The 13,612-nt window shown below is 42.6% G+C and overlaps 1 long non-coding RNA gene across 1 annotated transcript; it reads right to left on the reverse strand.

Moving 5' to 3' along the window:
• Positions 1 to 3,514: 3,514 nt before the first annotated feature.
• Positions 3,515 to 13,363, reverse strand: LOC120395807. Its single transcript, XR_005592806.1, has 4 exons — positions 13,289 to 13,363; positions 10,696 to 10,776; positions 8,526 to 8,661; positions 3,515 to 3,627 (listed from the first exon to the last, which is right to left on the reverse strand). It is a non-coding gene; the product is annotated as an uncharacterized LOC120395807 (long non-coding RNA).
• Between the last annotated feature and the right edge of the window lie 249 nt (positions 13,364 to 13,612).

Here is a 13,612-nt window from a genome sequence, read left to right on the forward strand (position 1 = left end):
TTTTACCCAGGCGCCCCTGGCAGACCTCACCGTGGCCAGCCAGGAGCACTCACAGGATGATGACGAGGACGGATACCAGTCCTTTTGTACTGTACCGTCTGCCACCGGGGAGGGGAGGGGAGAGGATGCTGCTGTTTAGTGCTGCAGCACCCCGTCTACCAGCAGCATGCAGTAGCGAGAAACGATTTTTTCCCTTTTCTTTTGGGGTGGGGGAAGGGTGTAAATTGACGACATACACCCTGAAACACCCGGGAAAATGTTTTTGACCCTTCAGGCATTTGGAGCCCAGCCAAGAATGCAAATGCTTTTTGAAGACTGCCGGCTAGCTGGAGTCCTCAGTACCCCCTCCCTCCCTCCATGAGCGTCCATTTGATTCTTTGGCTTTCCATTACGCTTCTCACGCAGCACTGTGCTGAGTCTCTGCTGTGGCCTCTGTCTATCATAGCCTAGAGATTTTTTCAAATGCTTTGTCATTTCGTCTTCTGTAACGGAGCTCTGATAGAACAGATTTGTCTCCCCATACAGTGATCAGATCCAGTATCTCCCGTACGGTCCATGCTGGAGCTCTTTTTGGATTTGGGACTGCATCGCCACCCGTGCTGATCAGAGCTCCACGCTGGGCAAACAGGAAATGAAATTCAAAACTTCGTGGGGCTTTTCCTGTCTACCTGGCCAGTGCATTGCTTTCCAGAGTGGTCACAATGGTGCACTGTGGGATATCGTCTGGAAGCCAATACTGTCGATTTGCGGCCACACTAACCCTAATCCGACGTGGCAATACCGATTTCAGCGCTACTCCTCTCGTCGGGGAGGAGTACAGAAACCGGTTTAAAGAGCCCTTTATATCGCTATAAAGGGCCTCATTGTGTGGATGGGTGCAGGGTTAAATCGGTTTAATGCGTTAAATTCGGTTTAAATGCGTAGTGTAGACCAGGCCTTAGTAATGAGACTGTATCGATCACATACCGACACTCACTTGTTTTATTCTTTACAGTGTAGACTAGTACACAACAGTTGACTGGATTTTCTAACTGAGCAAAAATACCCAAAACTAGGTGGCTTAGGGCTGGGAAGTGCTAGATGTCAAATACAACGACATGCCAACAATCAGTATGACCTCTTTGGTTGTAGCCAAGGGCTTTCATTCACTTTTGCTCTCTTCCTATCCTGTGGCTGCTGTACAGTGGGTTGGTCCCCAGTGTAAGCCAGGGTTGATCTAATTGCCACCTATTATGTGTGAGCCCCCTTCCTCTACCCACACTCCTTACGATGGCAGCTGGGATAGGGATTGGCTGAGGAGTTTCTATGTCCACTCTGCCACCCAAGGATCTGCCTACACTGGGGTGATCCTTTTACAGCCAACTACATCATCTTTTAGGCTGCCTTGTGCTGGTGGAACAATGTAAAGTGGCCCTAATACAGCTAAGGATTGGAGTCATGGTATTTACATGATATGTTTGTGTTGTCTCTGTAAGGTCATCGTATGGTACAAGTTTCCAAAGTATTGGCAGAGTAGGACTGTGTAGGAGTTCAGTTTTGTCTGCCAGCGTGCCCCAAAGTGTATTAATATCCATGAATGAGAACCCAAGCGTTTATAAACGATACCCCAATGCCTATACTCTGGATTCTCAAATCGCCTGCTCATAGTGGTGGTGCTTAACTCTCTCACTCACAAAACAGCAGCTATCAAAGGGGCACAGCTCAGTGCCCTGGTGACTTGTAATAGATTAACCAAGAGAGCGACAAGTCACAGAAGTATAGGGCTGGAAGGGAGCTCAAGAGGTCATGTGGTCCAGCTCCCCAAGCTCAGGCAGGACCAAGTAAACCAAGACCCTACATTCCCTGACAGGTGTTCAACCTGTTCTTAAAAGTCTCCAGTGATGTGGATTCCACAACCTCCCTTGGAAGCCTATTCCAGTGCTTAACTATCCTTATAGTTCGAAAGTTTTTCTCAATATCTAACCTAAATCTCCCTTGCTGCAGATTAAGCCTGTTACTTCTTGTCCTACCTTGAGTGGAGAACAATTGAGCACAGTCCGCTTTGTAAAAGCCATTAATGTATGTGAAGATTGAAGGGAAAAAAGACTGTAACAGTTTTTTTTCCTCAAGATTAAACATACCCAGGTTTTTTAACCTTTCCTCATAGGTCAAATTTTCTAAACTTTTTTTTTTCATTTTTGTTGCTCTCCTCTGGACTCCGTCCAGTTTGTCCATATCTTTCTTGAAGTGTGGCACCCAAAACTGGACACACTACTTCAGCTGAGGCCTCACCAGTGCTGAGTGGAGTGGGACAATGAAACTCCCATGTCTTTCATCCAATATTCCTGTTAAGACACCCCAGGATGATATTAACTTTTATTGCAACTGCACCACATTGTTGGGTCATAGTCAATTTGTGAACCATGAAAAGCCGCAGATTCTTTTCAGCAGTATTACTGCCTAACCTGTTGTTCCCATTTTGTACATGTGCGTTTTTTCTTCCTAAGTGTAGTACTCAGGTACCCACTAATTTCTAGGAGAATCAGAACTTGTCTCTGGTCCAACCAATATCTGGTCTATACATGGTTCAAATACCCACAACCCTTTATTCTGGGGGGAAAGAAGGCATCATTGTCTCTTTATCACTTCCCCTTCTAAATGATTACAAATCACCTGTCTGGGAAAGTCAACAAGTGGCTTCTCTTCTCCTTTGATACTAATAGAATGGCTGACAGAAGACACTTGGACAGCAAGAAACTGTAGAGCCCCGAAGTGTTATCTCCACATTACATCTGATCTCCTCCAGCCCAGCCAGTGAAAGACCCAAGAATTTGTCTTTCAGATAATAGAGACTTTCATTCAGTCAGTGTCATTTTGTTTGTTGATATAATCGATGTATGGCATTTTTAATGCCTTTGTCACCATATCTTACCCTCTGACGCTCTCTGGTTGCATAGCTCTGAAGGCAGAGCCGCCAGCATCTGCAATACCACCCTTACTTCTGCACTGCTGCTGGTTGGGGCATTCATGTTGTTTGTGGCGCAGGAGGACTCTTTTTTAAATCCTGTTCCTGTCCTGTCCTGCAATCCCCATTCCCACTCCCACATTCTTTGTTAATTTTTTTATTCTGCTCCTGCTTTTATATCAGTGAGATCCCAGTTTCACTGCAGGATAGAGTCCTCACAAAACCAACCAACCAACCCACCCAGTGTCAGATTACAAGTAATAGAGGAGAGCTGTGACAAATTCCATGAACGATAAGGGAGGCATGACTGGAAAAGTTTGTGCACCAGTGGTGTAAAATATTGTCATCCTGAGGGCATGTTTACAGAGCTGAATGTCAAACAACCGCTGACCTCTATTTCATTTAATATGCTTATGGATGGGATTAATTATGTTTGTCATACGATATTTAAGCATGGCTGCAAACATTTAAAAAAAGCATTAACAAGAACCAGACAGTATTGTCACAAAATTAAACAGCTTTTAACCAAGAACAACAAGAGATTCATTTTAGGCGTACATGACATTCAGCCGTTGTCTTGATTAACATCCCCCTCTCTGTCGTCTTATTTGCAAAATGTGTTCATACCAGATGCAGATGATTACTCCACCAATATCATCTCTGCATATTTGACTGCAAAAGGCCTTAATAAAAGAAAAAGTACTCTATGAATTTGATTCATTTAGGAACCATATAAGTTCTCAGAGGTTCTGCAGAATTTATTAATTCGAAGTGTTGAATGCTTGACTATTATTACAGCTTCTGTGTTCAAGAATCAGCCAAGCCATAAAATCTAGAAATGTATTGGCAATATTGCATAAATTGAATCCATCTAAGCAAACTGTAACTTGCATACCCTATTTCCACAATTTTTACTCATGTTTTTACTGTAGTATTTATTCAAGATGGCAAGTTACCGTAGATAGCCATGTATCACCCATTTCTAGCTTGCTATGAAATAAAAGACTATAGGTCCAATCTTGCTTCATTAAAAGAACAGAGTTTTGACATTGACTTCAGCAGAATCAGGCCCTACAATATATTTCAAAGAAAAACCACTCCATTGTATTTCTATCATAAAATAAGCAAACTTTTCCTTGAACATAAGAATGGCCATACTGGGTCAGACCAACGGTCCATCCAGCCCATTATCCTGTCTGCTGACAGTGGCCAATGCCAGGTGCCCCAGAGGGAGTGAACCTAATAGGTAATGATCAAGTGATCTCTCTCCTGCCATCCATCTCCACCCTCTGACAAACAGAGGCTAGGGACACCATTCCTTACCCATCCTGGCTAATAGCCATTAATGGACTTAACCTCCATTAATTTATCTAGTTCTCTTTTAAACCCTGTTATAGTCCTAACCTTCACAACCTCCTCAGGTAAGGAGTTCCACAAGTTGACTGTGCGCTGTGTGAAGAAGAACTTCCTTTTATTTGTTTTAAACCTGCTGCCCATTAATTTCATTTGGTGGCCCCTAGTTCTTATATTATGGGAACAAGTAAATAACTTTTCCTTATTCACTTTCTCCACACCACTCATGATTTTATATACCTCTATCATATCCCTCCCTTAGTCTCCTCTTTTCCAAGCTGAAAAGTCCTAGCCTCTTTAATCTCTCCTCATATGGGACCCGTTCCAAACCCCTAATCATTTTAGTTGCCCTTCTCTCAACCTTTTCTAATGCCAGTATATCTTTTCTGAGATGAGGAGACCACATCTGTATGCAGTATTCAAGATGTGGGCATACCATGGATTTATCTAAGGGCAATAAGATACTCTCCGTCTTATTCTCTATCCCATTTTTAATGATTCTTAACACCCCGTTTGCTTTTTGAGTGCCGCTGCCCACTGCATGGATGTCCACAATGACTCCAAGATCTCTTTCCTGATTAGTTGTAGCTAAATTAGCTCCCATCATATTGTATGTATAGTTGGGGTTATTTTTTCCAATGTGCATCACTTTACATTTATCCACATTAAATTTCATTTGCCATTTTGTTGCCCAATCACTTAGTTTTGTGAGATCTTTTTGAAGTTCTTCACAGTCTGCTTTGGTCTTAACTATTTTCAGCAGTTTAGTATCATCTGCAAACTTTGCCACCTCACCGTTTACCCCTTTCTCCAGATCATTTATGAATAAATTGAATAGGATTGGTCCTAGGACTGACCCTTGGGGAACACCACTAGTTACCCCTCTCCATTCTGAAAATTTACCATTTGTTCCTACCCTTTGTTCCCTGTATTTTAACCAGTTCTCAATCCATGAAAGGATCTTTCCTCTTATCCCACGACAACTTAATTTACGTAAGAGCCTTTGGTGAGTGACCTTGTCAAAGGCTTTCTGGAAATCTAAGTACACTATGGCCACTGGATCCCCCTTGTCCACATGTTTGTTGACCCCTTCAAAGAACTCTAATAGATTAGTAAGACAAGATTTCCCTTTACAGAAACCATGTTGACTTTTCCCCAACAATTTATGTTCTTCTCGGTGTCTGACAATTTTATTCTTTACTATTGTTTCAACTAATTTGCCCGGTACTGACGTTAGACTTACCGGTCTGTAATTGCTGGGATCACTTCTAGAGCCTTTTTTAAATATTGGCATTACATTAGCTATCTTCCAGTCATTGGGTACAGAAGCTGATTTAAAGGACAGGTTACAAACCATAGTAAATAGTTTCATAATTTCCCATTTGAGTTCTTTCAGAACTCTTGGGTGAATGCCATCTGGTCCCGGTGATAAACTTAACAGTAACAAGTCAATTAATTCCAAAACCTCTTCTAGTGACACTTCAATCTGTAACAATTCCTCAGATTTGTCACCTACAAAGGACGGCTCAGGTCTGGGAATCTCCCTAACATCCTCAGCTGTGAAGACTGAAGCAAAGGATTCATTTTGTTTCTCCGCAATGACTTTATCATCTTTAAGCGCTCCTTTTGTATCTTGATCGTCCAGGGGCCCCACTGGTTGTTTAGCAGACTTCCTGCTTCTCATGTACTTAAACATTTTGTTATTACCTTTGGAGTTTTTGGCTAGTAGTTCTTCAAACTCCTTTTTGGCTTTTCTTATTACATTTTTTACACTTAATTTGGCAGTGTTTATGCTCCTTTCTATTTACGTCACTAGGATTTGACTTCCATTTTTTAAAAGATGCCTTTTTATCTCTCACTGCTTCTTTTACACAGTGTTAAGCCACGGTGGCTCTTTTTTAGCTCTTTTACTATGTTTTTTAATTTGGGGTATACATTTAAGTTGGGCCTCTATTATGGTGTCTTTGAAAAGTGTCCATGCAGCTTGCAGGGATTTCACTCTAGTCACTGTACCTTTTAATTTCTGTTTAACTAACCTCTTCATTTTTGCATAGTTCCCTTTTCTGAAATTAAATGCCACAGTGTTGGGCTTCTGAGGTGTTCTTCCCACCACAGGAATGTTAAATGTTATTATATTGTGGTCACTGTTTCCAAGCGGTCCTGTTACAGTTACCTCTTGGACCAGATCCTGCGCTCCACTCAGGACTAAATCAAGACTTGCCTCTCCCCTTGTGGGTTCCTGTACCCAGCTGCTCCAAGAAGCAGTCATTTAAAGTATCGAGAAATTTTGTCTCTGCATTTCATCCTGAGGTGACATGTACCCAGCCAATATGGGATAATTGAAATCCCCCACTATTATTGAGTTCTTTATTTTAATAGCCTCTCTAATCTCCCTTAGCATTTCATCATCACTATTACTGTCCTGGTCAGGTGGTTGATAATAGATCCCTACAGTTATATTCTTATCAGAGCATGGAATTACTATCCATAGAGATTCTGTGGAACATGTGGATTCATTTAAGATTTTTACTTTATTTGGTTCTACATTTTCTTTCTCATACAATGCCACTCCCCTCTCCCCCCGCATGACCTGTTCTGTCCTTCCGATATATTTTGTACCCTGGAATGATTGTGTCCCATTGTCCTCACTCCACCAGGTTTCTGTGATGCCAATTATATCAATATCCTCCTTTAACATGAGACACTCTTGTTCACCCATCTTATTATTTAGCCTTCTAGCATTTGTGTACAAGCACTTTAAAAACTTGTCACTGTTTATTTGTCTGCCCTTTTCTGATGTGTCCGATTCTTTGTTTCTCACCTGATCTGGCCCATATGTTATCCTCTTCCATCCTCTCCTCCTGGCTAAAACCTAGAGAATCTCTATCAATAGACTGTCCTCTAAGAGAAGTCTCTATCCGATCCACGTGCTTCTCTGCAGCAATCAGCTTTCCCCATTCTCTTAGTTTAAAAACTGCTCTGCAACCTTTTTAATGTAAGTGCCAGCAGTCTGGATCCACTTTGGTTTAGGTGGAGCCCATCCTTCCTGTATAGGCTCCCCCATCCCAAAAGTTTCTCCAGTTCCTAATAAATCTAAACCCCTGCTCCCTACACCATCGTCTCATCCATGCATTGAGACTCTGAAGCTCTGCCTGCCTACCTGGCCCTGGAACTGGAAGCATTTCTGAGAATGTCACCCTAGAGGTCCTGGATTTCAGTCTCTTTCCTAGCAGCCTAAATTTGGCCGCCAGGATGTCTCTCCTATCCTTCCCTATGTCATTGGTACCTCTATGTACCATGACCACCAGCTCCTCCCCAGCACTACACATAAGTCTATCCAGATACCTTGAGAGAGCCGCAACCTTCGCACCAGGCAGGCAAGTCACCGTAAGGTTCTCTCGGTCATCACAAATCCAGCTATCTACGTTTCTAATGATCGAATCTCCCATTACTAACACCTGCCTTTTCCTAATGGCTGGAGTTCCCTCCCCTGGAGAGGTAACCTCATCTGGAAGGAGGGTCCCAACTATAGGAAGGTTTCCCTCTGCTCCTGTTGACTGCTCTCCTTCCCTGAGCCTCCTTAACAAGGCAAGGGCTGTCTGACCAGAGGTGGGACAAATCTACAGTGTCCCAGAAAGCCTCATCAACATACCTCTCTGCCTCCCTTAGCTCCTCCAGTTCTGCCACCCTGGCCTCCAAAGCCTGTACTCGGTCTCAGAGGGCCAGGAGCTCCTTGCACCGAATGCACACATACACCACCTGCCCACAGGGCAGGTAATCATACATGCTACACTGAGCGCAATAAACAGGATAGCCCCCACTCTGCTGTTGGGCTTCTGCCTGTATTCTCTCCTACAGTTACCTAGATTAATGATAGCATTTTTGTTTATAATCAAAACTTCTTGATTTAGTTTAGTTTAAAGGTTTTAAAGACTGGCAAGTGTCCCTCACCCCCTTCCCACTCCCCTTCCAAACTCCCTCTCGAAACTCCCTGTTATCAGCCCCTGGTTGCTGATTTACTGCTTTATAAAGTCCTGGCCTTCTTGATAGCCCTGCCCCCTGCCTAAGGCTCAGCCAATGAAAAGAGGCTTCTAGATTTCAAACCTTGTTTAGAAGCTCACAGCTTCCAACTGCTGGCCACAGCACACTGTCAAACAAACAAAAACAAACAAACTCACTCAGCACACAGCAAGTAACCCCCAAACACACACTACAGACAGCCACTTACCCCAAGGGTCCCGTATTTGCTCCTCCTTCACCTGGAGAACTCCCTGTTCACAAAGCTCCCTGGTTTGACATATTCATCAAAGGTAGGGATATTGGATTTGTAAGAACCTCTCGGTTCCATATGTTTTTTCTTTCTGCTGTGTTTTTCATGAAAATGAAAAAAGAAGAAGGATTACACAGAGTGCAATCATATGTATGAGCAGAGACCTGTGATAGCAGTGGTCTCTGACAGCACAGTAACAAATGATGGCTTGCTGTTAACTCTTCAGTGGTGACTTAATGGCTAATCCATACAGAGGAAATAAATAGCTGCTTTGGGTCAGGATCTCCCTTTCCCTTCTGTACTCTATACTTGTGTCAAAATCACCACCTGTGCACGCATCTGAAGAGTGATTGTTGACACCACACTTGGCTTGCCATCTTTTGCTCTGGCAATTCCATTTGAAATTGCTCCATCTGTAGGACTTCCTGAAGTCCTTTCCCTCTGCCCCGATACTTGGATTGTTAGAGGAAAATAAACCACATCCCCTTTCTACTGCTCCTTTTCTAGAATGTTCAGCTTTCAGGACCTGCAGCAGCTAGCTACTGTCTACTAGCCTCTGACTTATCTAAACAAATCCACCCGTTTTGTGTGAATAATCATTAAAAAGGTGGGAAGATACAAATACTGTTTCTTTATACTTCTAAAAAGGAGCCCTGCAAAAGAATTAGGGTTAAGACACAAGCTCACCAGTCAACCAGAGAAAGAGACAGGAGCAATGTTAGGGACAATAGAGTTTTCCTTATTTGGTGTTAGGAGAAAGCATGTCTTTCTGTGAATCTTTACCATCATCACATGACAGAAGGGCTGTTTTATAATTCAGTCAAACAGCGATATAACTGATTATTTGCCCTTTGCAAAAAGAAATACATAAATGACTATGACTAACGGACTGTATTATAAAGCAAGATTAAATACACAGTAGTATTAGTAAGAGCAGCTTTTTCTTCTTTTTCTAATGCTTCTGACAAACTCTCTGAAAGTTAATTGAAAATAGTTTATGACTAATACTCTAAATTAATGGCAGTAATTTAAGATGGGTGACATCAACATCCATCGAGAAGTAATTATCCTTGTAAACAAAACTAGTCACAATGGGATCTAGCTATATTTTAAAAAAGTTTTCTCATAGAATATCTGCTGTAACATATTTAGGCTTTCCCTTAATAGCCCCATATCTAAAAGCTTATATATAACAAGTGCTACTGTGAAGATGGCAGGGCTTCTATATTCTGTCTGGTGTAATGCAAATTTGCCTTCTAAGGTCAATTGAGTTCATTTCAGAGAGCCAGACCAGCTATTAGCCATTTAGAAGATTAGACTCTATATCAATCATTTGTTTGGGAAGGCATGAAACCAGCTGTCAGTTGCTGGAAATTCAATGGGTTAAATTTTAATAGCACTCATCTTTTTTTCCTAGGAAACTGTAGTTTGTCATGCTTACAAGCTAGGGAAGCGTCTACATTCTCAGTGAATTTAGTGGAGTCATTTTTCATGTCAGTATTCTGAGATGTGCAGCTGTCAATAAATTTCATGTGCTGTCAGGGTGGAGGATAAACAGCTGCTTCTTCAGAAGTGTAAGAAATATGTACTGTTCAAGATAATGTAAGGTTCTGCAGGATTTTCAAATATGCCAGTTATCTTGAGGGAGCTATTAGTGCGAAGGAAGATGAAAAACAAAAGGAGGGATCACAAAGAAAGTGTTTAGGCACTGCATTTAAGTTATGGCTTATTGAAATTTAGGATTTCTTGCTCATCCAACCTTCACCGTGATGCCTTTGTTAAAACATCAGCCTTAGAACTACTTTAAGGAGACATACCATGGAAAATATATTTCTCTTCTTCTATTGTCCCTCCCTCCCTACAAAGATGAATGATTATCTCCACCTTCATTTTCAAACATTTTAAACACCACAAAATATTACATGGGAGTGACAAAGAGATTCTAATGATGAAGAACTCATATTTAGGGTGCAACATTGTGGAGAATCTCCAGAAAAATTTCTGTAGCTACTGGCCTCAAGCATAGATAGTAGGCTGAAAGGAAATTATTCAGAATGCAAAAATTCACTTCAGTCATGTTACTTAAAGGAAGTGAGACAAAACCCCAAACAAACCTTGCACTACTCACCAGCTCCAACCTTGCACCTTGTGCTTTCTCAGATTTAGACTGTAAACTCTTTGGGGGCAGGGACTACTTCCTTACTTGTTGCTGTGAAGGGCATAGAAGACTCTTTTTAATGATCAAAAATAATAAATAATTTCTCTCAATATAAAATCGATAGTAGCAATTACCATGGCTACATGTGCACTGGTGGGTGCATTCACATGACTACTTAGTCTTACTAGTCATTTGCACATAATTACTGTGAAAGGATGTACAATCACAGTACTTGCAAGTGGGAACTGAATGTAATGAAGGCCCACAGTGTGGAGTTTGTGAGTCTTCAAGTTTGAAGAAGTCTTGCTCTGTGGCCAGGTCACTGTTTGGAAATTTCATTAAACTGTGAAATAAAGTAGCAGCCTTCTGTACTATGATTATAGGCTCCATTGGCAGCTGTGGGCACCTCATGATTTCATATAGCAGTGGTTTGGGAAACTTGTTTTGGTTTTGGTGCAGGTGAGTTTACATGCCCTAAGACTCACTTTCAGTTTTGGATGCACTGCAGTGGGGAGGATGCTTGCTGACCAGAACAAACACAGGCAGCTCAAACAGAAGAAGAGGATCCCATGGGACCCAGGAGGAAGGACATAAGGATGTGTCAGATCAGGGACTAGCAGACAAACAGGTGTGGGTCTAATGGCCACTAAAGGTTGTTCTGGGATTCGGACTGTGGGAAGTTATTTTTCCTGATGTGTTATTTTGTGTAATATTGTAACAGGGTTAAATCTCCAAGGGCTCAAGTACAAGCTAGCTGTGGCCAGACTCAGAGGTCAAGGGGGAAAACTCACGCTCTACTCTCACTGGGGAAACTGAGTCAGTGCTAAGTGTGTCTGTGGTACGGCTAAAAGGCTCTGTGACCCAGAGCTGTGCTGGGAGTGGGGAGACACTGGTAACATTAGGAAATGGTGTGGCCCAGAACACCACTGGGAGCAGGGAAAGTAGGCAAGGCCATAGGGTGACACGTGTCAGAGCCACCCAAAATGAGACGCTGGGTGGCAATAGTGCTGACAAATTCATGCTACCCTGCAAAGGATGGGAAAAGCCCAGGGGGGGTGAAGCAACTGCTGAGGGAGGTATAGATGTTAAGGAGGGGCAGAGCCGTCCCGTGGGTATGGCGAATTGGGGCTCTCTGGGCCCCGCGCTTTGGGGGGCCTCGCGGGCCGGTGTGATTGTCTAGGGGGGAGTGTCGGTCACAGAAGAGACTAATCCCTCACTTCTGCTCTGGGCCTGAGGAGGCGGAAAGGTGCCCCTTAATCTATGGGTTTTGTGTGGTCATTTGAGATGTAATTAAACCTGAGGGGGATGGAGGAAGGACACATGCCTCACTTTTTTCCCAAGGGGGGAATGAACATGGCAATGAACGTCTGATGTTGTCAGCAAGCTGGATTTCGGTATGATCACTGGAGTTGTTTACTGACTGACTGCATGTACAAAGTTCAAATTAATGAGTAGTATAGCTAGTGTCCTGTCCAGGCAAGAGGGTCCTGAGATGATGGCTACAGAGCAGCCAATGGCTGACCCTACTGCCTCAATGTAAGAGGCAGTGCATGACTCAAGAACCTCTTAATGCCAGCTGGCAAAGGGATGGCTTAGCCCAGAGGAGATTGTTTGGGTGGCTAATAGACTAGTAGTGGCAGGGAGCTGACACCCATTTAAACCCCAGCAATTCTCCCTCTTGCTGTGGGCGGGGTAACAAGGTGACTCGCAATCCTGGGCACACTGAGAACCGTCACAATAGGAGTTCATCTCAAAATCAGAAGGCCCTCCCCTGCACTTCTGGGAAGGAAGGGATATGACACAAAAAGTCACCTCTGATAGATTTGTCCTAGAGCAGGAGTGGGAAAACTACAGCCCACAGGCCGAATCTGGCCCACCAGCCATTTTGAGCCGGCCCTTGAACTCCCACTGAGGAGCAGGGTCTGGGGCTTGCCCTGATCTGGTGCTACAGCAGGGGAGCAGGGTCAGGGGGCCACTCCATGCGGCTCTTGGAAGCAGCAGCATGGCCCCCCTCTGGCGCTTGCCTGCAAAAAGGGTTTGTAAATGTCAGTGAACGTGGGCTGCATTTCACGGTTATAACACTCAAAGCTAGATGAGTTAAGTCAGTCTAGTTAAGTGAACTTGCAGAGGGCGGGAGACGCACTGGCAACTAGAGCTGAACAAAAAAACTTTTCATCCAAACCTTTTTTCAGTGACACTGAAACATTTTTGAATTTGTGTAGGTGCTGCTGAATTGTTTGGGTCAGAGAAAACAAAAACAAATTCTGAAAAAGTCAGAATGCTTCATTTCAACATTTCTGATTTTTGCTTCAAAACAATTTTATTTAGAAATTTGCTTCAAATTTATTAAAAAATTTAAACATTAAATGCTTGAAACAGAAATTATTTGGATTGAACAAAGCACTTTGTTCGACCCCAAATGATATTTTTATACCTTTTCAATTTGCTGAAAATGTTAATAAAATTTGTTTTCAGTTTGACCTGGAATGAAATTGAAATTTTTTGGAATAGTCAGAGAATAGAAAAATCCTTTCTTCACACAGCTTTGTAGTGGCAGCCTTACCTGATTCATATTTCTTATTTTAAGTGTTGAAACATTTTATTTCACTGAGATCAGGTACAGTGGGGTTTGGTTCCTAGCAATAAACACAAAAATTAAGAAGTTTGTCACATACGGTACTCAGCCACAAAATCTTGTAGATGTTTCTTTAAGAAAATGTAATTATCAGAGGATAACATTGCAGGTACAAAGCACTTGTTTACGTTGTCAGCCACCTACTTCCAAGAGTGAAATCTTAAATGAAGTGGATCTAAATCATGGAGAGCAGCAGTTACTTGATGAACAATCAATATATCATTTTTGCAGAAAGCAAGAGTACAAAAATCA

The sequence above is a fragment of the Mauremys reevesii genome, linkage group 1 (genome assembly GCF_016161935.1).
Source record: "Mauremys reevesii isolate NIE-2019 linkage group 1, ASM1616193v1, whole genome shotgun sequence".
NCBI classification, from domain to species: domain Eukaryota; kingdom Metazoa; phylum Chordata; order Testudines; family Geoemydidae; genus Mauremys; species Mauremys reevesii.